Source organism: Panthera leo, chromosome C2 (genome assembly GCF_018350215.1).
Source record: "Panthera leo isolate Ple1 chromosome C2, P.leo_Ple1_pat1.1, whole genome shotgun sequence".
Taxonomy (NCBI): Eukaryota; Metazoa; Chordata; class Mammalia; order Carnivora; family Felidae; genus Panthera; species Panthera leo.
In genome coordinates, this window is record NC_056687.1 from 103,826,975 (window position 1) to 103,853,516 (window position 26,542).

General features: G+C 38.9%; 1 protein-coding gene across 11 annotated transcripts in view; it reads right to left on the reverse strand.

Annotated features, from left to right (window-relative positions):
- The window catches only part of PPM1L (protein phosphatase, Mg2+/Mn2+ dependent 1L), a 288,540-nt gene that overhangs the window by 104,209 nt on the left and 157,789 nt on the right, over nucleotides 1-26,542 (reverse strand). The window contains exon 1 of one of the 11 annotated variants that reach the window (XM_042903675.1): nucleotides 23,124-23,144. The exons of the other annotated variants lie outside the window; for them this stretch is intronic. The gene's annotated coding sequence lies outside the window, so the exon portion shown is untranslated. Of the gene's footprint in view, nucleotides 1-23,123; nucleotides 23,145-26,542 lie in introns of those variants that run through there. 11 annotated transcript variants of the gene reach the window in all.

Genomic DNA, 26,542 nt, shown 5'->3' on the forward strand with positions numbered 1-26,542 from the left:
GTGAAGGTCAGGACAGACAGACATTGTGTACTCTGAGATTTAACTCTGCGTGGAGGAAAACACAAAACTCTGAACTACTTTAAGGTTTAATTTACTCTTCTCCATCTCTGGCTTCACCTGCAAGACCTACCATCAAAACTTTTTTGAGGATAACCTAACAAAAAAACCACCTTAATTTGTTCCATCTCACACATAGGGAAGGAAAGAATGCATTCAGTAGCATCTATTGCATGCCCATAGTTTTAAAACTTCTGTACAGAAAGGAGTCATTACTTAGGTTGCAAAAGGAGTGTTCCAGAACAAAAGCTATGGTTTCCCTCCCCTGTACTGCCACAGCACCGTCTTTTGTTTGGACCTCTCTACAGCTCTCAACCACTCACATGGTCTGCATCCAGCCACCTATTTGCCACCTCACAAATTTATGAGCAACTAACAGGTGGGACAAAAGTGTTTTCACACATAACATTGAACCCAGTGTAGGCATGCCAGGAGAAAAGGGTAGAGAGGGGGGTACTTGAAAACTAAGCTTAATGCTCTACGAATGTTAATTTTTTTGATCACAAACATAAAAGGACTGGGCCCGTTGTGTTTCTTTCTATTACTCTGACATTTGCCACTCTTCTGCCATTTATACAAATGTCATACTATTCTACACTTAAGCACCAAATCTTGTTTAATACCACAGGAAACAGGACTGTTAGTTTTGCTAGTTTGGACAGAGCCAGCCCTTGCTGTATCTCAAACTAAGAAACTGTTTCTTATTGCTTTTGTATCATTTTGAACCTAAATGAAAATCTGAGGAGAGCAATGGATCCTCTTGTGTGCATATGTGTGTGTGCACGCGCGCACACACACACACACACACACACACACACACACACACAATGTATATCTCGTGTCCCATTTTAGGAACCCAAGTATGAAGTTCATGAACGAGGTCTCAGAGAAGCCTTATTAGATCCACTCATGGAAAGGACACTTAGGACAGGGCTTTAGTTTTTTCTACAAATTTGGTGGTTGGACTTGATCAGTGTTTCTCAGGGATGTTACTGCTTCTGAATCAATTGGGACAGGGGTAGGGGATGTCTTCTTAAAAATGTAGACTATGGGTTCTATTCCCTACTTGATAAATCAAGATATTTCAGGTGGGACGCTAGAATCTGCTTTTTAAACTTGTACTATATTTTAACGAGGTAGGGAGAAACCTACCAGTTTCTACCCCTTAGAGTTCTGTTTTTTATAAGGTGTAGGCACGTGTATTTTTGCAAAGCTATACAACAAATTCTGATGTATATCCAGAGCTATACCAGAGGCTTCACAATAAAGCCCTCCTGCATCCCCCAGGACTCAGTTTGGTGCATAAATATTTTTAATTCTTGTAAAAACCTTACTGTATGCAGTGATATTCCCACACGGCCTGTCTACCCTCCGTGCCACAGGCTTTTTTTATTGTATAAAATCACCAATCTGTTCGGCCTCTGAAAGGCTGAGCCCTCCCTAAAGCAAGCTAACTGACCTTGAGTACTTCTGATGCCAGGAGCACCTGGAACCCTTTCCCAACAGCTTGTGCGCAATCAAGCAAGTCTCAGCAAGCTGTGTGAAACAGGCCACAAAATGACCTGTGGCAAAGCACCTTGAAAACATAGTGATATCCTCTTGACCATGCCCAGGCATGGTCAGAACACTGGCTTGACCTCTGCCGGGAACTGCCAGTGAAATTTTGAAGCCTGAAGAGTGGCAGCAAAATGTAGCAGAAAGGAAAGCAAATCAGCATCACCAGCAGTGTTGCATAACTTTGCATACAGAGTTTGAAAGGGTATCTTATTTTAGCAAGAGGAAAATGGGATACCTAGTTGCATGGCACAGCTATAATTTAGTAGTGAATACACCTGCTTATGTAAATATAAAATGACACATTTTAAAATTTGAATGGGCAGGGGCACCTGGCTGGTTCAATCAGAAGAGTGAGTGACTTTTGATCTCGAGGTCGTGAGTTTGAGCCCCACATGGGGTGTAGAGATTACTTAAAAATTTTTTTTTTAAAAAACTAAAATAAATTTGAATGGGCGAATAGTTCATGGACCTTACAGAGAAAAATATATCCTTTCCCAAGTCCTGCTTCAACTCTGAACAAGAGCTGGATGAGCAGGCATGCAGTCACAGGCTAGAATTATATCCTTTACATCCTTCCAATTACTACTTGTCTACTATGTGCCAGGCAGTGTGCTAGTTGCTAGGAATAATGGTGGGCAAAAGTAGACATGTCTCTGCTCTCATGGTGCTTAAGGTCTAGTGAGGAGACAAAAATTAACGAAATATGTAGTCTCTTAAGTAAGTGTATAAATATAAACAGAAGTGCTCTAAGGAAAGGAATAAGGTTCTTTGAGGGGATATAACAAACAAACCTAAACAACCTGGTGGGGGAAAAGGGATGCTTCCCTGAGAGAATGATGCTTGAGCCAAGATCTAAAAATTAGGAGGTTCACAGGTAAAGGAGTAAAGAGTAAGGAAATAAGAAGAGGTCAATACAGAGGTGCCTGGGTAGCTCAGCTGATTAAGTATCTGACTCTTGATTTCAGCTCAGGTCATAATCTCAAGGTTCATGAGATCGAGGCCAACACCGGGCTCTGTACTGACAGCATGGAGCCTGCCTGTGATTCTCTCTCTCTCTCTCTCTCTCTCTCTCTCCCCCTTCCCTGCTGTCTCTCCCTCTCTTAAAATAAAAATAAAAAAAATAATAATAAAGATAACAAAAAAAAAGAAGAGGTCAATACAGGCAGCAAAAAGAGCATATTTCATTGATATGGAATTTCTAAAATGTGCATCAATGAGAGCTATGAGTGAATAGAAGCTGCAATTTTATAGGAGGGAAGGCTTCACGATGGACCTGTACTGTGAGGTGTTAGATACGGGTCACTGAGTCTGTTGAGGAACATATGGAAGGGAGCAATACACACTACACTTGCCCAAGTAAAACCAGTAATAATTTTCTGTGTTGGGGCAAGGGATGGGGAGGGGGGATTAGTTTCTGAATTTCTTTTCATTAACATGACTTTCTTATAAAGAAGCTGAGTTAAGAATGACAATCAGGACCCAACAAGCTCTTGACCTCCCAGTTAATAATGCCTCGTGTATTTTTTTTTAATGTTTATTTTTGAGAAAGAGACAGAGTGTGAGCAGGGGGAGGGGACAGAGAGAGAGAGGGGGAGATACAGAATCTGAAACAGGCTCCAGGCTCTGAGCTGTCAGCACAGAGGCCGACGTGGGGCTCAGACCCACGGACCTCAAGATCATGATCTGAGATGAAGTCAGACGCTTAACCAACTGAGCCACCCAGGTGCCCCAATGCCTTGTGTATTTTTAATTTTTTCTTTCTCACCTAGTCCTCACACTGTTGCCTGTCTTTGTTTAGTACAGGCAACTGGTAGAGTCTTTGCTCTCATTCCACATTAATCTCAAGTGTTAAATTTACACCAAGTTTTGACCTTTTTACAATAACACACAGAATCATAATACTTCTGGGTATCTTCTATTATTTTTTTTTCTTTAAGTCAGAGAAAATATCTGTTTCCAAAAGGAACTGTGTGAGCTAAAATAGCATCAACTAATAAGCCTAAAGTACCTTAGAATCATTTGTCCTGAGTTGTAAAATTCTTGCCCAAAAAGTCAGAGGAATAAAACTAAAACAAAGTAAAATGAAATACATAAAATTAAACTTCTTTTAAGAAATGTATGCAAGTTGCCTCAGCAGGGTAAGAAAGAAGGCCAGTGGTCCCCCCATATCATGTTCCCTCTATGTGGATACATGGTCCTATTTCATGTGGAAAGTTCCCCACAAACAAAAGAATAGAAAAAAAGACTTGAATGTATATTATAGCTTAGTATTTCTCACTGGCAGAGACTTAATGCAGAATGATAAAATCTGAGTAATTAAGATTCACATCTTCAGAGTTTTTTCCACCTACCTGGGAAGATGGCTAGAGAATCATAAGTAACATAATTTACCCATCTAGGCGGGCTGACCCAGTTCTTTAGTAGGCATATATTTGACAGCTACCATTTATTGAGTTCTTACTGTGTGCTAGGCACTATACTTGGTACTTTCTATAAATTACTTCATTTAATCCTCACAACAACCCTGAAAGGTGGATCTGTCAGTGTTTTGCAGATGTGCCCTTGCACCTCTCATAGTCCTTTGTTCTTCAACAAAATCTATAGTTTCATAAATATTTCATGTGGGCAAGTTTTAGGAATTTGCGGCTAAGAAAAACAATATAGTAAAATTGAGATGAAGCCAGGGATAAAGCTGAGACATAAAATACATGCGTTAAGATTCCATCTTAAGATGTTAAGATGAATTAACATCTTTAACAATAATATTATTAAAGACTTTAACAATAATAATAATGTTTTATTATTCGGTCAAAGATTTGTCACTGAGCATAGACCCACACTGAGAATCCCCCTCAATACTGTACTCCAGGCAGCCAGCAATCAATCAAAGTTAGCACAAGAGATGAAACCTGTCCATGTGCCTTAGTCTAAATCCAGGGCGGCAAACTACAGCCCAAACACCTGCCTTTGTACATAAAGTTTTACTGGGACACAACCCCAAACAATTGTTTGCATACTGTCTATGGCTGCTTCTAACTTCATTGGCAGAGTTGAGCAGTTGAGACAGAGTACATATGATATACAAAGCCTAAAGTATTTATTATATGGCTCTTTACAGAAAAAGTTTGCCAAACCCTGGTATATATTAACGGCCAAGCTAAAGAAAATCAGCAGATATGTGTGTGTGTGTGTGTGTGTGTGTGTGTGTGTGTGTGTGTGTATACACATTACATATATGTATATATATTACTGATATTGTTTAACTCACATTTATTATTTGCCTTCATGTACTTAATCATGTGTTGGCTCTAGGTGTGTAAAAATAAGTTGTACAGAGTCATTACCTAGAAATAGGTCACAATCTAGCTACAGAATTGACTAAAGAGATAATCACAAAACAATCTGATCAGCTCTAAAATGTAAGTACATGCAAATTTACTTTGTGAACCCAATAAAGTTGGTTGTAACACTCCAGAGAGATTTCTTAAACATTCTATAGCTTTCCACTTGACCACATAACCTAAAAAGTCAGAGGCAACTGCAGCTCAGTAGCAATCCTCAGAGGAAATGGGTAGATAAAAATGCAGCCAGGCATTATAAAGAGTAGCTGCTGTAACATGATGTAATGTTAAAAATGAAAAGGTCATTAGGCATTCTAGAAACAATGGGCAACTGGCAATGCATCATAAAAAACTAACTTAAGCAACTATGGATTCTCAAAACTGTCATATGTCAGAACCACATTATCACAAGAAAATTAACAAGGTTCCAAAGAGACATGTAAAGTTTGAATTAGGATTCATCGTAGATTGGCAGGGACATAATAAATTCATAATTATAGTAATCCACAGCTGCTTCAACCTTAGAAAATAATGAATTGCTTAGTAAGGGCTGGTGTCTATGAAATGGCAAGCAAAAACCATTTACTATGGAGCAGGGGTCTATCTTTAGGTCCTGTATCCAGATAGTCCATATCCAAGGGAAATTCACCTAAAGATTTATTGTTGCAACAAGCAATTTCCAAATGTCATAAATTAGTATGGAAGTAATCAGACTATAAAAAGTATAAACTTTGCCATCTACACCCTCCTTTTATTCTACAAGGTAGTACCTATGAGTCTTCTTCAAAACATATTATGTTGATCTAAGTGCCCTAGGATGAAGAGGTCATTAAATAAGTCTACGTGACTTACAAGATGCACTCAACAAACCAAACTTTCTGTTCTAATACCAATCATGTATCTTCATTTAGATAATTAAATAGAAGGTTAACAGAACTTTAGAAGACAGGTAGCTGGCCATTTTAACTTTGAATAGCTATTTATAAGTGAGTTGCCAGTTTGGTTTGAAATGACCTGTACAAAACAAAATTTTATATATAACACATTTTAATGTAACACTTTAATGGTATCCTTCCCAAGAACTAGGTAAATTCTCAGGGTCCATTCCAGTTCTTTAAAGAGAAAATGAGATTTGGCTGTATGTGTGTCCTATGTAATTTTTCAAATGAAAGTTCTATAAATGATAGCTCAATTCTGTAATACCTCATTTAACAAGTGTCATCAGGGAATGAAGAGTTCCACATAAGTGAATGTCCCATTTAACTCTACTACTCTAAATGATGAAAAATTATTTTAACCTCCTTTGATGGATATGTTTCTGAAGTGAAACACATACTTCCACAGTTTTTCAACGAGAATACAGAAGAAAATCTAGCATTTTTTGTTAAGACCATCTTTAGAACACAAAAGGTGGAAACATTCATTTCTCCTATACATGAAGTTGGTTCCCACATCCAACCACTCTGATTGCTGTGGGAAGCTCTTCATGGACTTTATGATTATCATTTTCTCCTTAGTCCTTTTTTGTTTACTGCCTGGTTCATTATAGTGCTCCAGATAGTTGAAACAGGGGGTGGGGGGATGACAGTCTATCCTTCAGATAGAATGTAATTTAAAAATGTGAATATTGAATGCATATCTACTTATTAAAAATCATAAAGAACTTCCCTTTAGATTCATATACTCTAAGAAAATCCATCAAAATAGCAAGAATAAAACTAGTAACTTTATAACCATGATGCTTATGATTCACATAGATGGGTCAATAAATATAAGGAATTCATGAAAATCTAAATGGAGTTGGTATGATTTGTCTTATGAAAAGTTATTTAGCTTTACGCTTACCTAAATATTCATTATTTGGGCCAAAATTAGAACTATGACTTTCATCTCTGGTTCTTTAGTACTTTGTACAATATCAGGCATTAGGTACATGCTCACTGCTTGAGGAATGAATGAATCAAAAGACCTCATTATCACAGAAGCATTTTTAAAATTCACTATCTAAATTTTAGATAATCAGTTGACCTTAACTCACTTAAGTTCTTACACTAGATTTTTCTCAATTTTATTAAAAAAATTCATATGCAATATAGGAAGTTAGAGTTGTATACAATGGATGGCCCATTTACTCTAGGATCTCTGCCACGCTTTTTCGCTATTCTCTATATGAGCTAAAGCAATTAGAAATAGAGTCTGGGAAGTTCCTAAATTCATAAGAGTTTAAATCTTTTTATAAACATGCATTATAAGACTTTCCAGTTTTGTTCTATCACATACTGGAACAGATGAACAATACTTAGTCATATAATCTTATTAGCCAAAGTAATGTTTTCAAACATTACTTGTAAATGAACAACTTCTTCAAATATTAAGAAAACAAATGCACAAGAATTAAAGAACAAACCAGGGAGTTATTCCTGACTATGCTTCTAGAAACCACTGTAAAACTGTGGAAACTTCCATATTAATGAACAGTACTCATGTTCACTTCCATATGGTTTTGGTTACACACACACCTGTAGTTACTCTTTCCTCCACCAGATGGCATCCATGAATCAAGCGAAATGCCCAACTTCCATGATACTCAAGAGGGAAACTGAATAAATGTATTAAGGTGTGGTTGTCATCCTGTCTACTGGATGAACAACTGTCAAAATTCAGTTATGAAATGCAGATGGCTGCCTGTACTGGGTTACAAAGCAGGCCTAGTAATTCATTCGAGTATGCATTCTTTCAACACTTACTGAGTGTTAACGATTCTCCTAGTATTATGCTGAACAGAGAGAGCAAAAAGAAGAATCCTTGCCCTCAAAAAGCTTATGATTTAAGGAAGCAGATGAGTGGTAAAGAAACAACTACAAAAGAGTACGATAAACTTCTGTAGGTGGGAAGTCTTGGAAACACCATGACACATGACATATGTGAGCTGAGCCTTGAGGGATGTAAGGTTAGAGCAGAACAATAAGCAGAGTAGCAACCCAGGCAAAGAACACAGGGCACACACAAAGGCATGAAAAACACGGTATGTTTGAGGTTAAATTGGGTTTAAGGGCTGGAGTGAAGAGTCTATATGTATGTTTCAAGGGAGAGGAAAACGTGGAACAAAAGGCAGAATCATGTATGTATACTTGGAACCCCGTATGTATACTTACAAATTTAAATTCTATAATAATAGGGGCACTTGAGTGGCTGAGTCGGTTAAGCTTCCAATTCTGGATTTCAGATCAATTGGTGATATCAAGGTTGTGAGATTGAGCGCTGCATTGGGGTCTGCACTGGGCATGGAGCCTGCTTAGAATTCTCTCTCCCTCCCCCTCTACCCCTCCCCCTTTGAACATGCACGCATGCTCTCTCTCTCTCATAAATTAAATAAGTAACTAAATTCTATAACAATAATAAACAGCAATAGCTAATATTTATTGAAACGTTTCTATATGCTGAATGCTAAGCCAAGTATTCAAATTCATTATCTTATTTACTTTTCATTATGACTCTAAAAAATATGTACTATTTTTATACCCATTTTCACATAAGGTCCAAAAAAGTTAATTAACTTGCTTAGCTTAGTAAATGATAAAGTTGAGATTTGAACCCAAGTCACTATTTGGTTCTGAGATCAAATTATTAAATCTGTCGTTTGTAATGGATTTTCTTGTAAAGTCTACAATATATACAATTCCTTAAAGTGTTTTAAACAAAAGAATAGACCACCAGGTTTGTGATTTAAAACATAAAGTGGGGCAGCAGTGTGAAAGATGAATTGATAAGGGGAAAGTCTGGCAGAAGAAAGACCTGAAGTAGATATATAAGTTCATTAAATTAAATCACATGGAAACAGATAAATTATTTTCAAACACAATTACTTAACAGGGCCCTTAAACGGACTTTATCATATTGAGATTAAAAGTTTTTTTAGAGACAAATTCCAGGCTGCATAGTTAATTATGCTTTGGGGTTTTATAAACTAAATACTTCCCAGAGAAATTCCAAGGTATTATTGAATCAAATTTCAGTTCCTTTTTCAGCTTTATTGAAGTATAGTTGACATATAAATTGGTAAGATATTTAAAGTAGCACATTTCATGGTGAATTGATATGTGAATACATTGTGAAAGGATTCCCCCCATCTAGTTCATTAACACATCCATCACTTCACATTTTTCTTCCTTCTTCTTCTTTTTTTTTTTTTTTTGTGGTAACAATTAAATTCTACTCTCTTAGCAAATTTCAACCGTAGAATCCACCTGCTCTTTAAGTACAGAATAATCAAGTTAGAAATGAGTTAAAACAACCTATAGATAACATTTTTCTAATATACTCAGAGGAAAAAGGAAGAAATATAACATTCTTGTTGAGCTATTTCATAGACTTGTGAATTAAGTGGATCAAAGCTTGAGAGTATATAAAAAATGGAGTTATTGTTCTCTAACTTTAAAAAAAGAGTTGAACCAATTTACAGATAGATGTTTTTTTAAGAAATAAATTGCTCAGCTAATTCGCAGAACTCATCCTAAACAATATGGTGGAGCAGTGAGTGCTGTTGTCTGTCTTTGGGTTCTTTCCCAGTAGGGACCCATTCTAGCCATAGTCTCTTCCCACCACCCACCTACTTTAAAAACCTTTGAAAGTAGGCTAGGCATTCTTTCCTTGGGCAATTCATTCTATTCCACAGTAAAATGTGGGACAATGAAGTGTTCCATTTCCCAGCTTCTTCTGGAAGGAGTCCCCAACAAGATAGGAAAGCTAGGTTCGAGGTCACACTGCAATTGGCCCACTCTGCAGCTGTGTGCTCTTGAACATCTCTGGCCTTCAGTATCCTCATTGGTAAGACAGAGGAGTGGGCTGAAGGGAAAATGCTGAGTCGGAGGATCTTCAAAATCCTTTTGTGTCTTAAATTTTATTCTATGAATTCTAAAATTTTATCAATCATCTATTAATTATTTCCTTTTATCATACCATCCTACTTTGGAGGTGCTAGTGAGTAATATAAGTCAGGATACAAAGAATGTGTAAGATCTATATAACATAGAAAGCCTGAGAGTTCATTATAATTTGGTAGAAAATAGCAGAAGAAAAATAATAGTTCATAGGTTCCTAATAACTGTTTTGCAAACTTTCTCTTTTGCAGGTATCATATTAAGTAGTAATCTCTCCAGGTTAAATTATATAAGCCTAACCAACAGAAGGCATATTGATCATCCAGATGGTTAAAAATATGCTCATATTTTCATGTATCATTGGAACAGAATTTCTCACAAACCTCTGTGTTAGCTTTAGTGACTTAGAAGCCATCAACTGGCAGTATGAAGCCATTACTGAATTAACAGAACCAGCTAAGAAATCACATGGCTTCAAATTCCTTCTGTCACATAAGCAGCAATGAACAAATCCATTTCTTAAAGAACAGCAATTCTCTTGTCTTAACTAAGGCAGCAAAAATGAGACCTAGTGTGACTGGCTTTCAACAATACAAGAGTATGATGTTAATAAGCAGTCAGGATTTAAGAGTAGAGCAGAAGAAATACTTGTAAAAATTTAAAAAAACAACACTTAGGGTAAACAGTCTTGATGCTAACCTTTTTTTAAAAAATTGAAATCATCAAACTTAAAAACCACACACTCTCAACTTTATGTAGATCTATACCTGTAAGAAATGATATTCAACAATATTTTAAATATTGAATTACACACACTTAGAAGGATAACCTGAATGTGTGGCATAACAGTTTGTACGATTCAATGACTCATGCTAATTTATTGCACTTTTGGGCATAAAACATCTGGGAGCTAAATGAATATAGAATTTTTAAAATAGTACAAAGTGTTGAAATGTTTTAACAAGACAATAGACATTTTATTCCAGTTATGTCAAAGATTTCCCTTACGTGGTTTTGCATTCTTTTATCATCAAATGAAATGGATGATAAATGAGAAGAGTTATAATTCAGAGATGACTCTGGAATGAATTTAAATTATTTTACTAGCTCCTGGGAAACATATTTTATTAAAATTTATTGAGAGTTTACTTTTCTTTTAATTCTGTGAGACTATGTAAATACTCAGAAATTTAATTATTTCAAGCAAAAACACACGAGCTGCCACTAGAGGTAAAAAAATGAACTGAAATATTTTGGTGACTATAATGAAAATGCTCAAAACTGCTAACATTTATTGAGCATTTACTATGGGCCAGGCACCGAGCTAAGAACCATACATGTATTATTGCAATGAAGATAAACAAAAATTGGGAGGGAAAAATATCCACTTAGCACAAAAATTCCACAAGTGAAATTCTCTCTACTTCAGAATTATTCTGTCAAACATTGCATAATTATTAATATATATGGGGCTCCGGCTATGCAAAATGATAAAAAATATAAGAAAGTAATTTAAAAGGTCATGACCAATAAAATAATTATGGTGCAAATTAACTAAACTCTCCTAAAAAAGAAATATGCCATTATTAGGCAGGAATTATTAAGCCCATCTGGGAAACATAAATCTCACAACTATTTCTAATGCTTCATATTTTAGATTGTTTTACATTATAATGTTTGTGCCATTAGCTATCTGGTATAATTACACAAAGTAAAATACGTAGTATGTTAAAAAACAATTGATACTGAAATCATTTTTCAAAACACGAAACCAAACACACCCTTGGGAATACTAAAAACCTCTTCAGACTCTGTTCACTTAAAGCTGTGTAGAGAAGATACCGCAGAAGTTCTTCATGTGTCATGAGACTGATATGCCCAGGATTGAATGAATATGGGCCATTAAAGTAACGTCAAGAAATTCAGTTAAAAATTCTCCCCCAATTCCCTGCACAAAACAGTTGTAATAGAGGAGAGGAACAGACAAAATGCCTAGATCAAGGATCCGCCTCAAATTTGACCAGGGTGAGTCTTAGGTTATTGCCAAATCTTCGAATTTCTTCTGCATGGTCTTGCAAGCCATTAGAGGCAGGCCTGGGAGAGCAATGGCGGCTCGGGACACAGCAGCTGGCACCTCCAGCTTTACCGGATTGTCAAAATGTTTTTCTGATCTTTCTACAGTACAATAAAACATGAACCCTTCAAAGGGAGAATGCATTCTTTAGGAGCTGATTTAGTACAAGGGCCTGATGACATTTTCCAGCAGTGGAGCAGCCAGTAATTAAATATCAAGGAGTTAATGACCTGGCTGACTCAATGAGCTTTGATTTGGTGCAATTAGGACTCCTTTACTGAGGCCCATTCTCCTCTTGGTTCCTGAGGTGCACAGCGCCAGGCCCCGGGACAAGGCAGCATCCGCTATTTATACAACGCTACTTCAGCACTGCCTGAGCACATGCTATCTTCACATTTTCCAGTGTCTCTGCTGCAGTGCAGCATTTCTGCACCGGCAAACTGTAACTGACGGATCACTATTCTCTTGACTACAAGAAACCAAATACAGGAAAGAGGCGTTGATATACACATATGGATGTACGCAGCCAGGCATTCCCTTAGCCTCCTCCCCACCAGAAGGGTTATCCTGGCTGTTGCAAAATTACCCAATCCTTTAAAGATAGAGCTGGAGCAGAGATTAGATTAATAGATTAGAATCTAAACTACATCCTGCAGAATGACAGAATTAAATGACTATCAGTATCAAGTTCACAGGTATCATTATTTATAATTAAAAGGAGTTGAACGGTCCCTGCAGAGTACACATTCTCAGGGCTTTAAGGCGGAAAAAAATTGTATATAAATTATCTTGCTCACTCTAAGCAATGATACCTGAGAAACCCTCTCCCCAGGGTTTTTTCAGCCATTAAGGAAGTGAGGCACCAGGCATAAGAAAACAGGGACGGAACAATGCAGTCCCTTGTTAAAGTCCGATGACTCCCCTGGGCCGCCCTGGCAGCCCAGCCTTCAGCAACTCATGCACAGGTCCTCACTAGTGCCCGAATTAAATGGCTTGTGACTTACCTTCAGGGTTCAGGACACGAAGGCTTTTGTCTTCAGGTAGATATGTTTGGTCCATATTTAGATACATCGAAATGACAGAATACCATATAGCCGTCAAAAATGGTGATGGAGAAGAAGTTTCAACAACGTGAAATATTTACAGTATATTGCTAGTTGAAAAAGAAAGTTTACCAAACTGCCCTATGGTGTGAACTCACAGACACATAAAACAAGGATGTATATACCACTACACAGAATCACGATCAATGGCAGTTCTCTCCGGGTGGAGGAATTACAAGTGATTTTATTTTCCTTCAAGTTTTCTGTACTTTTTAGGATCTCTGCACTGAGTACGTATTACTTTTGTAATAAAAGAATCTCGGGTAAAAAGAAGAGAAGAAGAAAAAAAAGCCAGTAAGACCCATACTACCTCCTTCTCCCAAAGAGTGAGCAAAGGAACAGCGAATGTATAATCTCTTAAATGTACCCCTTAAATGTTAACTTTCCCTCATTTCCAGTCATTTGACTTTGGTCGCAGCAGGAAACCTACCAAAAAAGTATTCGGGGTGGGGAAGAGCAGAGCTGGCACAGAAGCAACCTACAGAAAATCAAAGTCTAAAAATAGAAGATGCAGCTAGAAGTTGTTTTACATTTACATTAATACCAGCACGGGGGAAGGGTGCTGTGAGGCATTCTTTGTAACACAGTTTAATGGTTTCCACTTTTTAAAAAACTGATCATCTTGACTTCTTGTTTTTCATATCCTCAACTTGTCAAATTACATTTAAAATGAATTATGTGCTAAAGTTGAAAATATTTGCTCTTGTTACCCTCTAGCTTTGGGAAAAAAAAAAGAAGACAAATTCCCTGTAGGAATAGGATTAATGACATATGGTAATTACACCATTAGGTTGAAATATCCATAAGAGCATAAACCTCCATTAAACACATTCCTCAAGAGGCACTTCTATAAAAGAGAAATTCAGTCATTTTAAGTTCATAAACAGAAAGCTATGTATCAAAGTCCTTTCTTTCTTTTTTTTTGTGATCGGATTGCCTGAAGTCATCTGTTTCACCACTCTTGGCCCAGAAACATTTCAGATAAAGAAAGTTCGGTTATATCCCAGGCAAGAGACAATACACATGCAGATGCAATATGTGAAGCTCTCAATTCAGGAAAAAGTGTCAAGGCAACAAAAAGAATGTACACTTTTCTATTTGTGTGCTGCAAATTCTTGGTCAGCTCTGGCTCATTTCCCACCGACCTCAAGAGCTCCGGGCCCCCTTTCCCACAAATAGTGAAGAGGCAGGGCAGGGAAGGAGGTGGGGCACACTCCGAGGAGGACAATGCAAACTGCCCGCACAAGACACACAAAAATCAAGGGCTCTCGTTGTCTTCTTCCCTTGGAGGTACTTTTTGTGGCTTGTCATCAGGCCTCTGAGGATAGCTAGCCACTTATTTTTTTTTTCCAATTACATTTTTAATTGCTTTGTTTTCTGTTGGGCTTCATTTTGTAAACAATTTTCAAACTTTTCTGAAAAATGGTAAGAGATAAACCCCGTTTAAAAAAAATTAATTTACTCAAGTGGTAAAATTTCAAATTGTAATAACATAAAAATAAATGGCCTCTTCTGATATTTCTAAATACTAAAATATTTTAAAATATGATTTTATCAGAAAGCTAGTACAGAGTGCTTCGTTTTCTTGGCTACAGCACCATTTGAAAAAAAACTGAATTTGTATTCATCATAACCCCTCATGGATGGAACCTTTTACTTAACAAAAACCTGTTTTGCAAATCCTGGGTTCCACACTGTTTGTTTTAAAGAAGAGAGCTAGCATTTCTGAAAAGCCTATCCTAACACCAGGCAGTGTGGTAAGTGTTTTCATAATTTGTACCATTTCATTCCTCACAGCCATTTCACAGATGAGGAAACTGAAGCACAGAAAGAGTAATTCCCCCACCCCCAGGGTCACTTAGCAGTAAATAACGGGGCTGAGATTCAAACCCAGTTCTCTTGTGCTTCAAAAGGTATACTTTGTCATATACACCATGAGGGATCCCTGCATGAGTGGCAGCCATGTCAGAAAACTTTTACCCAGCCAGGTACACAGGTAAGATGTCAGAAATCTCAGCCTCAAGGTAAATGAACTTGGGGAGAATGGTTTTATAGGCTAAGATCAGTCATGAACAGAAAACTCAAAAACAGACAGATGGTATGGGGCACCTGGGTGGCTCAGTCAGTTGGGTGGCCGACTTAGGCTCAGGTCATGCTCTATCAGGTCATGGATTCAGGACCCACATAGGGCTCTGGGCTGACAGCTCAGAGCCTGGAGCCTGCTTCGGATAATGTGTCTCCCTCTCTCTCTGCCCCAACCCACTCGCATTCTGTCTCTGTCTCTCTCGAAAATAAATAAACATTAAAAAAAATCCTCTCCAGCCTGTGGAAAATCCTAAACACATAACACTTAGAAGTTACCTTTAGTAAAGGGACAGTTTGCTTAATTTATGCAATAGTCTAAGTGATTAGAAGCCGAGCGACTTTTTGATTTGAAAAAAAAAAAAGAAGTTAGAACAAATGATTAAATATTAGTTCTTGGGAGATATGAAGTATTGTAGGTAAGCTGTGATTATCAGAATAGAGTACGTAAATTTCCACATTTACATACTCTAAATAATCTGTCTTGCTAATTAAAATCAACCAAGGATTTGTTTAACTGATTGTTTCCTGATGTTTTTATTTTGCATCTTTGTCATACATTTGACTTTGGTTTTGAGTATGTAGTAACTAGGCAAAAAGAGTAAGTATACAGGGATCAGAGGAAAAGACAGAAAGAAAACTGATATAGGTTGTCAATCCAGAGAGAAAGGGGTGTGTGTGTGTGTGTGTGTGTGTGTGTGTGTGTGTGTGTGTGTCACAGATACTAAAATGAGCAGGTATGTGTGATTAAGGGAAAGATATAACATTTAATTAAGGCTTATGTACCAACCACTGAGCAAGACTTGTCATACTCATCATCTCATTAATCTTTGCATTTCTTTGAAAGGCAAAGAATCAGTATTTTTGAAATGAGGAAAATGAGTGCCAGAAAAATTGACCCAGGTGATTACCTAAAAAATTAAGCTGTCATAAGAACTTTTTTTTCTTAATGTTTATTTATTTTTGAGAGATACAGAGACAGAATGCAAGTGGGTTAGGGGCAGAGAGAGAGGGAGACACAGAATCCGAAGCAGGCTTCAGGCTCCGAGCTGTCAGCACAGAGCCCGACGCGGGACTCGAACTCAAAAGTTGCAAGATCATGACCTGAGCCAAAGTCGGACGCTCAACCGACTGAGCCACCCAGGAGCCCCTGTCATTAGAACTTTTAGTTGTCTCCTGCTATTTTACTCCAGATTCCATATTGTGCCCCCCACTGTACCAGAGCAGTGAATAAACCCTGGATTAGAACTTCTGGGGCTCACCCTGATACCAGCGTCCCTCTTTTGTCACTGGGGATACAAGGAAACAAAGAAATGATAAAGTAAAAAACAGAACAGATTGTGCGTGAGAATGGGGAAGATTATAACAATATGAATAAAAAACAAGAAAATAAATTAAGTGCTGAGTAAATGAGAAATTAAAGAAATTGAACAAAGAAGTGTCAACTTAAAATTGCATCCAAAAGACAATAATAAATGAGTACAGGATAAAGAAGTAGAACAGGGGCGCCTGGGTGGCTCAGTTGGTTAAGAGTCAGACTCTCAATTTCAGCTCAAGTCATGATCTCAGGGTCGAGGGACTGAGCCCTGCGTCAGGCTCTGTGCTGAGCGTGGAACCTGCTTGAGATTCTCTCCCCTTCTGCCCCTCCCCCACCCATGTATGCACACTCTGTCTTTAAAACAAAACAAAATAAAGTAGCACAATAAAGCAATGGAATGGAATAAAAACGTATATTAGTCAAAAGAAGAAATTAAAAAATAGAAAAAGTAAAGCAATAACTAGAAGCCACAGAATTATAAAACCGGGTGGTTCAACCAAGAAATGTTATATCCAACCCCTTAAACTTGACCTGTTCCTATGGAAAGGACCCATTTTCCATTCTGTTGCTACTCATTATCATATGCCACTTTCTCCACCACCCTCTTTAAATGCAGTGACCAAAACTGAACTCTGTCTTCAAGTAAGGGTGATATCCACCCACTGAATAGAAACAGAATGTTAGCCAGGTCCCACGGCATTATTTCCACTGATCATTGACAACTTTAGAATTCATCAGTTTGTCGTTCTCTATGATCTTCAGGGCTTTTGCCAGACCTGCCAATATATGTGTTGCTTTAGATTTGTTCTTATTTTTTTTATGTTTACTTATATTTGAGAAGGAGACAGAGCGCAAGAGGGAGAGGGGCAGAGACAGAGGGAGACACAGAATCTGAAACAGGCTCCCCAACTTTGGGTTTGTTCTTAATGATACTCTTCTGAATTTGAACAAGAAAAACCATGGAAGGCATCTTAGAAAGATCCCCTAGCCCAACATAAATGGCAGACAACTGCTCCAGCATCTTACAGCTAATATACATCAGAACCAGAGTAATATCAACCATGGAACCTTATCTTCATGGACTCACATGTGGCTTTATAAATCAAATATATTCTAAATTTTACTTCTGTGAAAAGAAAAAGGAAATAAGAAAACTAAGGCAAGGAAGGTTAGAAACCAAAAGGAGGACTTTGTGGAAGAGTGATCACAATCAGTATAAGACTGAGTGCCCAGAGAGCACCTGTGTGACTCAGTCGGTTAAGTGTCCGACTTCAGCTCAGGTCATGATCTTGTGGTTTGTGGTTTTGAGCTCCTCATCAGGCTCTGTGCTGACAGCTCAGATCCTGGAGCCTGCTTCGGATTCTGTGTCTCTCTCTCTGCCCCCACCCCCCCCCCCCCCACCTCACGCTCTGTCTCTCTCTCCTTCAAAAATAAATATTAAGAAAATTTAAAAACAGACAGATGGTAATGATAATGATTTATCCAGTGTGAAAGTATTTATTATCAAAAACATGTTAAGGTTACTGCACTTATTCTCCACAACAAACCTGAGAGGTAGTGTGGCAGGTATTACCACTACCCTCATCTTGTAGCTAAGGACGTGGAGATAGATACCATCGAGTGATGACCAAGGACAACCACTAGTCAGTGGCAAGACAGAAGTCATAAACCAAGTTTCTTTTTTTTTTTAAGTTTAATTATTTATTTTGAGAGAGAGAGTCTCAGAGGGGCAGAGAGAGATGGGGACAGAGGATCCAAAGTGGGCTCTGTGTTGACAGCAGAAAGCCTAATGCAGGGCTTGAACCCACAAACCGTGAGATCATGACCTGAGCTGAAGTCAGATGCACAACTGACTGAGCCAGCCAGGCGCCCCTATAAACCAAGTTTCTTAATGCACTTCCCAGTGCTACTTCTCCCATGTCAGAGAGCATTCAAGAATCATTTTATCAAATAATACTGACAATTGATAGCTTGGGCAGGTATCATCCACATGTCAAGCAGACATTGTACCTCACATTTCTGTCTAGCCAAATAGCTCTGTGTTCACAATATGTTCGTAACCATATTCACTTTCTTGCTTTCTTGAAGAAAACGTTAAGTGATTTGTTTTTGGAGAAGACATTCTTATTAGTAAACCATTCATGGTCAAAATGGCTTTCCTCACTCTTCCTTCCGTCCCCTCCCCTTCCCTGAGTTCCCTGCTTTGAAATGGAATAAATAAGAGGGATTAACTACACAGAATGAGAAAGTGGAAAACAAAAGAATAACTCCTCTGGGACAGCTCTTCAGATTTCTGATAACAAGAAGCTCTGAGAGGGGAGATTTGACCACTTAGAGAAAATATTACACATAAACTTCTATTCCAATAAACAACGATCTCTCCCAGAGTAGTCTTTTTAAACAAATTCTAAGCTCTGTGTGGGAAAAGGGTAGAGCACCAACTGAAGAAAATAACATTTGGAAGAAAAGGCCTGAGTGGTACCCTTAAAAAACACATGTCCTAATCAAATGTAATATTTCATTTAGAATTACTGGCTACTACTATTTACTTAAAAAAATATATTTTTTTACGTTTATTTATTTTTGAGACAGAGAGAGACAGAGCATGAACAGGGGAGGGGCAGAGAGAGATGGAAACACAGAATCTGAAACAGGCTCCAGGCTCTGAGCTGTCAGCACAGAGCCCGAAGCGGGGCTCGAACTCACGGACCGCGAGATTGTGACCTGAGCCGAAGTCGGCCGCTTAACCGACTGAGCCACCCAGGCGCCCCCTGGCTACTACTATTTAATTAGGAATACATGGGAACCACAGGCTTGGACAGATAGTGGGACCCACCCTTCATACTTCCTCTGCCAAGAATGCCTCCCCCACCTAAACCCCAAATGAAGGCAGGAGATCCCTGCCCTCCCCTGTCCTGGCATTATTCTTCTTGTCACTTAGCACGGTTTGCCACTGTACAGTTAAGTGTTTGTCTGTTTCCCCTATTAGACTGCAAGCCCTGCGGGTTTAACTGACCACTACAGATTGAGTGGCTAGCATAAACACCTGGGAAAAGTAGGTGTCCAGTAAATAACTACATGAATGAGCTAAATGGATGAATGAGGACTTGTGGATTCCGAGTGATCGGTGCAGTTTCCCACGGGCTCTCTACTTTTCTGACAATTTCTCCAACCCTTCAGTGAAGAAAGTGCTCCTTTGAGTGAAGTATGAGATGTTCAGTCTATACGCTTTTGCAAAGCACCATAACCACCAAAACACACTGAATGGGTGGACATGGTGTGTGTTTGTGCAAAGTGCAGCCTGTGTAAACTGAGAGAGAAATGCTGGCTCCACGGGTGACTCTCATCTCTCATTCAAATGTTTGTCCCCTACTGTCTTGATTACTGCCATTCGCACATAAAGTCAGGAGAGCAGTGTGCGTATTATTAACAATTCTACCTTAACTAAGTAGTGAGGTATGTATTAATTAGACAGAAAGTGAAGTTGCCCAGACCAACCTACATAAATCTCTTGGAGATGTTTGCTTCTTCAAGAAGTACAGCCACATCTTATTCTCTGTTCTATCTTATTGAGTACCTCCTCAAGGCAAAGGGAGTTAATTCCCTACGTTTTTGTAGCACTTCACAGTTTACACAGTTTTTGTTTTTGTTTTTTGTTTTTGTTTAACATCTGTTAAATTGGAAGTTCCAACCGAGATACCAAGACATAGTGGTCAAGACATTCCAACTTGAAGTCCAGGCCCATATCCACATTTGTCAGAGCAGCATTTAACAACCCGCCCTGTGATTCTAAAAAGCCCTAACCCACATACAAAATGAGAGGGTCAAGAGAATGAAAATGAAGGGTTTCTGAGGGCGATTTCGTGGGAAAGTGCCGTGTTATGTGTCCGTTCTCACACATAACCCAGAAGGAAGGATGCATCTCCACTCGCTTCGGGTCAGGACAGAGGGGCTTTGAGAGGGCCACTGAGAAAGCCTAGCATGTGCCCCAGTTAGGAGTATATGGGGGAAGTAGGTCTGACTCCTGCCTGGAAAAGGGACGGGAGCAAGAGCTGAAGGTGGGTGACATGACCATGCCAGACAGGCCTATTCTATCAGTCTGTCCAGGGAACAGATGACCTCCTGGGACAGATGTGGGCCACATGGGGGAGAGAGCTAGACTGAAGCCACTTAGGTCCTGCTCAAGAGGGCTGCCTCAAAGGGTAAAAGGACCCCACAGTGGCACCTGTATGGAGCAGACCTGCTAAAAAACAGGAGGTAAGGAAAATGCACTGCTTGCATTACAAATAAGTAAAACATAGGGGCATCTACTGCTGTGGCTGAAAAACTCACAAAGAAACCAGGGGAGAAAGCACTTATGAGACACTGAGAGCATAAAGCCATTTTGTGTCACTAACCCATCAAGAAGCACTTCCTTGCCCCTCTCTCCTTCTTTTCCTTCCTTTTCCAGCTTACACCCTAGTGAGATCAGAAACTTAAGGCAGGATTCCCAACTGTCAAAAGCCTTAGTGGGGGGACAGAAGCAAAGAGAAGATTTAATTTCAAATCAAGTTTGAAGTTTTTATTACCTCATCAAACTGGCCTTTCTACTCTCTGATCTGAGCTTGTATTTATAACTTAAAAGTCACTGTAATCAAGTGCATTCCTTATAAATTATCAGAAAAGTCATGCGACTGCCCAAGTTTTCATGCTTGGGCAGGGAAAGAACTTCCTCTATTGAACAGATTCTAATGGGCAGTGGGAAACAAAAGATGCTTTCTGACTAGATCCCATGAATCTTGTTTATTCAATTTATGGTTACCAGATTAACTGACACTCTTTCAGTAGGAAGTCATAGAAATCCAACAAAATGCCTGTTATGAGCTGAGTTGTATTCCCTAAAATTCATATGTTGTAGTCCTAACCCTCAGTACCCCAGAGTGTGACTGTATTCGGAGACGGGGCTTTTGAAGAGGTAATAAAGTTAAAATGAGGTTCTTAAGGCGGGTTCTAACCCATTATAACTGGTGCCCTTATAAGAAGAGGTGATTAAGACATAGGCACCCACAGAGGGAAGACCCTGTGAACACACAGAGAAAAGTCAGACATCTACGAGCCAAAGAGAGAGGCCTCAGAAGAAACTGACCCTGCCAATACCTCGATTTTGGCCTCCAGCATCTGAAACTGTGAGAAAATAAATTTCTGCTCTTTAGCCGTCAGTCTGTGCTACTTTATTTTGGCAGCCTTAGTAAACTAATACCCTACACCTTACGTCCTAAATAGGAATTTTGAGGTTAGCAAGGAGGAAAACTGCAGCAAAAACAAGAGGCTTCCTCAGGGCCAAGGAACTTAAGCCTCCCCTCCCCTTTATCTCTATTACTGTCTGTCCTCTTACTCTCTCCAACAGTGGGAGTAGGAAAGTTGGGGCTGACCACTAGCGGTTCCAAGCTCAAGTCCTTACTGCAACTGAGGACTAAAAGAATGGGCCTTGTCAGGTTTGGTTTGAAGAATCCCACAGAAAGACTAACTGGTGTTAAAAAGAAAACCACAGGCCCAAAATGGTGTCACTCTGGCAGAGTCCCCAAACTGGGGCTTAATACATAATCCAATTTGTTTCAACCTCCCCCAGAAATGTAGTCTTAACTGGTCAGTCAGGAATTTCTTGATCAGCACCAAAGAGTCTGCCTCCTGAGCTCTCTCCATCCCCCAAAAGAGATGAGGTAAGCTGTGTGATAAGATCCCTTGCTTTTTCCCCTAAGGGAAAGCTAGCTGCCCTTGCCTGGAACAATCCTTTTTCGCTACCGACTTTCTTGACTCACCCTCCTTCTACGGAAAAGCTTACACTCTGAAGAACTCCTCAAGAGTTCCCAACCTACTTGCTAGATGGGATGCTGCCCAATTCATGAAGCGTTAACAAAGCCAACTCAACCTTCAAATATACTTGGTTGAAGTTTGTTTTTTAACACTGGTCCTGCTTCAATCATGTTTCCACCTCCTAGACCAATAGCTGTGTTCAGTTGAGGTGAGGTACCAGGCCCTGTGCCCAGTGTTCAGGATGGGTGTGTCATTTGTTGCTAAAAGTGCAAAAGGGTAGGAGGGAGATGAAATACATGAACCCTACAATTTGCATCCATTGTCTCATTTTATCCTTAAGAGGGCAAACACTGAGTAGTATCTCCAGGGTCATGCAAAAAAGCAAGTGGTTAGCTGGCATGGCGCCTAGATCATCTAGCTGTCTGTAAACCTAGAATCCTTTCCAATACTCCAAATCTCTTTAAAAAGATTTTCTAGAGCAAGAGTGCCTGGGTAACTCAGTCGGTTAAGCGTCCAACTTTGGCTCAGGTCATGATCTCACAGCTTCTGAGCTTGAGCCTTACAGGGGCTCTGTGCTGACAGCTCAGAGCCTGGAGTCTGCTTCATATTCTGTGTCTCCCTCTCTCTCTCTGCCCCTCCCCCACTCATTCTCTTCTCTCCCTCCCTCTGTCTCTCAAAATTAAATTAATATTTAAAAAAAAAAAAAAGCTTTTCTACAGCAAACAGATCTAGTTCATTTGATATCTCCTAACAGGGAACTAGATTAAGTGACCTCTAATGTCACTTCCTGCTATAGCATTCTATGATTCTAAAATAGGTCATTAACTGATGTATTCCATATTTTGTGATTGGCTCTGGAGTTATTCATTCTGCAGTTTATTTAGTTCATTCAATGTACATTTACTGAGCACCTATTACCTGCTACATGCCAGGCACTCTTCTCTTGCTGTATTGCTCGTGTAGGAGCCCCAAAATAGAACTAAACCATTGAACTGCCCAGTAGTGGCCTGACAAAAGAACAGAAAAATTAGTATAATAAACTCATATAGTCACCAATTAAAATGAGCCATGAGTGGCAAGATTCATTTGACCAGCCACAGGAGAAGACTGAAGCAAATAGATTTTCTTATAGACATGTTAATCACTAACACACTCACACACACACACACACACACACACACACACACACACGCACGCGCAAAGGAAATGATAGATCTCATAAAAATGAGAAACTTCATGGTATAAAAATCACATAATGTATAACAGTTTCACTACCAGCATGTATAAGTCTCTAATTTAAAAAGAAAATTCTCCAGCATCAGAATACAGACACAGCTGCAAAGTAAAGGAGGAAAATAAAATTTTATGTAGGTTACTTTTTAGGCCTCAGATGTAGTTGTTCAAACAGTTCCTCTATTTATCACCTTATAATTTCTCTCTATTTTAAAAATATCCACAGTAGGTATTAAAAACCCATGATAACACACCAGACAACTTCAAAGACACAACTGGAAATTATTTTGCTTTTCCAACTGTACTTTCCTGAGAGAGCTTCTGGTTAGAAGAGATAACACAGCCAGCTTTGATTCTGGGCCTTTGCTGATGTTGGTGTATTAAAGTGACACAGGTTAGAGTTTTCTATCTTCCCTTTAGGCATGGGATGTTCCTTGTACACACATCTGGCAAAGGCAAAGATGCAGAGAAAGGCCTCCTGCCCCATCGTCCTTCAGAGTATCTATCTGCTTGCACAGTATCAACCCATTTGCCTTAGGTAGAAAACTTAACAACTCTCACTTTCTTGATTCATCTGCAAAACAGAAACACTTGCTGTGAGGCATCCTGGAAGGATCAATGATTATTTATAGGGCTATAACAACTCCTTGGAATATACTTGAAATGAAACAAGCATGAGTGCCTTGCCTCTTAAAGAAGTCCCTCTATCAATCCATGCTCTACACACCCAGTACTACAAACAAGGAGGCTCAGGAGAATATTTTCATGATGACCATCTATTTAGGAAAGAGTGCAGTCCTGTGAAATTAGTACTTGACTTTGTATCCATCACCCACAGCCACCATTGCTATAGCACATTCACAGCAGAGCCAGAAAAGGACTTGTCAAACTGAGACAAATATCTCCCCCCTTCCCCCCCACAAGCACTTGGTTGGAGGGAGCCAGAGCCAGCACAACTAGCAGAATTCTTTTGCTCTGAAATCAATTCAGTATGCACTTCCATGACCTTGGGAATGTATTCAGCACTGTGGAATGGTCATGGGGAGATCTAAGAAGTCCCTGTCCTCCAAAAGCTTAAATTCTTGGTGTGGAGTCTGGCTTATCGAAATGAAACTACAGAGAACAATTCATGTGGTGGAAAGAGATAGGATAGAGGAGTTCTGGTTCCAGGACTACTATTTATTAGCTGCTGCATCTCAAACACAGCAGCTTCTTCACTCCACTCATTTGAACAAAGGCCTTGGCTAGATGATCTAAGTTTTTGTTCCCCAATTCTAGAATTCTAATCAAGTACCAAAATGCATGGTGCAACCTGTTAAGGTTCAGAAAGCATAAAGGAGGGTGCTGCTGCAGCCCTCCAGCAAGAGAGGAATTCATTAGACTTAAAATTGGCAGAGAAGCAGACACAACCATCTACCCCCATCAACTCTGTCAAGACCGTCCTGTAAAGAATGCTAGCACCCTGTAAGAGCAGAAGGAGCAGGGTTTCTGGCTGGCTGGCTCTAGTCTTAACTAATTCTTCAAACCTGGACCAGTCATTTACTCTCTAGACTTCAATTCCCTCCTTCAAAATATCTGCTTTAGCTGTATCACCAATTTTATGTGAAGAAACTACATGATACAATAACGATGACTAGGGGTGCTGGGCTGGCTAAGTCACTGGAGCACGTGACTCCTGATATCAGGGTTGTGAGTTCAAGCCCCATGTTGGGTGTAAAAAAAAAAAAAACACTAAGTATGACTAAATCTTAAGCTCTCTAAAAATATAAGGTAGTTCTTTTTATCCTTATTAATAATGATACAGATGTAAAAAATTATTGAGATAAAGAATGAAAAGAGTCTGGTATTCCCCTTCCAGCAATAGTGGACTAGTTTACAACAAAACAGCCCCCTGAGGACCCAAGGACAACTGCTATAAAAATTCAAAACCATAAATTTTGTTAATAATGACAAAATCAGAATAATATGCCAAACTCGACTCAAACGTCGTTTTGATCACCAAATGGCTAGCTTAAAGTACAACTATACTGTATTTCCATCTATGTGCTCCATAACATATGGATACTAAATAAAATAAAGAGCCTCTCAAAAATCTCATGATTCCTCCTTCCAAAATTCACTGGCAGCATGAATTGGAATGAGCAGTTCAATTTTATGCATGCAAATGTGACACTTATAAATAGGGGTTTTAGTGAACTGGTATATCAGATTTGCAGAACAGCGGCTGTTGCAAACGGTCACGACTGCTTCTCATTTGATAATAACACGTAGTTTCCATATTTAAAATTCTAAGAGCTGATTTCAATGATTAGGAATAGCTTCCTGATTTTCTGATTTTTTACAAGTTGAATTTGTTTGGACAGATGCAGTTTATTCTTAAAGGGAATATAAAACAAACAGGAGAAAATAGTCATTTTACACATTGTTGCTGAGCTAGGTAAAAATGAACCTCTAGCTTTTCTACAATGAGGTTTCATGTCAGTAAACAGCTGACAGAAGGATAACATATCTGTGAGGAAATCTAAATGTGAATTATTTCCTATCACCAGACATAAGTCAGAATTTAGCTTGTAATTTTAGGTTCATTTTGCAAAAATATAACTGACCTATCTTGGTCCCATATGGAGAAGTCAGCCTTACCATTATATAACTGCTCCCTCTGCTCTAGAGATTTTTCTTTATGATATGCCATGAAGTGCTACATATTACATTTAGATTAAGGAGGACATATGTCAGTACCTCTGTCAAGCCTTGAAACAGCAAACGTTTTTCCAGGCATCAACTATATGGAGAATGCTGCATTCTTCTAACACTTAAGCTCTGTGACTTACTAAACTATTTTATATTGTCCTAGAGAACAATATAGGTAGGTAGGTGCGTGCTGAATTCCACCATCTGGAAGTTGCCCCATTCATTATCAGGCTAGACTTGGCTGGCTAGATTTGCTTCTCTCATTCACTATGATAGAACATGCCAAAACTACAGATGATTTCCTCTCTGGGCTATACCTTCCTTTGATTCTGGAAGATTCAGGATATAAAAAGAGAAAAAACAAAAGTTTTAAATATCCCTCTCAAATACAATCTTTTGTTATTACCCACACT